The sequence below is a fragment of the Fukomys damarensis genome, unplaced genomic scaffold (assembly GCF_012274545.1).
Source record: "Fukomys damarensis isolate Sample0158 unplaced genomic scaffold, DMR_v1.0_HiC HiC_scaffold_8, whole genome shotgun sequence".
In the NCBI taxonomy this organism is placed as follows: domain Eukaryota; kingdom Metazoa; phylum Chordata; class Mammalia; order Rodentia; family Bathyergidae; genus Fukomys; species Fukomys damarensis.
In genome coordinates, this window is record NW_022900920.1 from 14,429,061 (window position 1) to 14,429,472 (window position 412).

A 412-nucleotide genomic window follows, 5' to 3' on the forward strand; every position below is an offset into this window, starting at 1 on the left:
GTCCCGCTGAACCGCTCCCGGAGTCGGAATCGGAGCGCCCCTGTGCCGCGCTGCTTTGGGAGCTGCAGGCAGAGGACCGACGGACGGACAGCGCAGCGCTTTCGCGGTGCGAGCGCCCTGTGGGTAGAGCTGGGGACGGGGATATCCCCCCCACCCCCGCACACTTTGGGGAAGTTTCCAGGCGCGGTGCGGGGCAGGTAGGTGGGCATTTATCTCTCTGTTTCTCAGGGCTCCGGCTCCGACCCTCTTCCAGAGCCCCGGCTCTAGCCTTGCAGTCGTTCTACGCTGCAAAGCCGGGGAATGGGGGTTGTCTCAGGCGCTGACGCCCGGGTCTCCCGGTTACCGGAGACGGGACAGTGAGTCCGGGCCTAGGAGGAGAGGAGGGCGAGGCTGAGCCCCGAGAGGCTAGAAC

At 67.2% G+C, this 412-nt stretch overlaps 1 protein-coding gene across 4 annotated transcripts in view; it reads left to right on the top strand.

Annotated features, from left to right (window-relative positions):
- Positions 1–412, top strand: part of Chst15 (carbohydrate sulfotransferase 15) — an 85,614-nt gene that overhangs the window by 1,238 nt on the left and 83,964 nt on the right. Inside the window, exon 1 of one of the 4 annotated variants that reach the window (XM_033761375.1) lies at positions 123–197. The exons of the other annotated variants lie outside the window; for them this stretch is intronic. The gene's annotated coding sequence lies outside the window, so the exon portion shown is untranslated. Of the gene's footprint in view, positions 1–122; positions 198–412 lie in introns of those variants that run through there. 4 annotated transcript variants of the gene reach the window in all.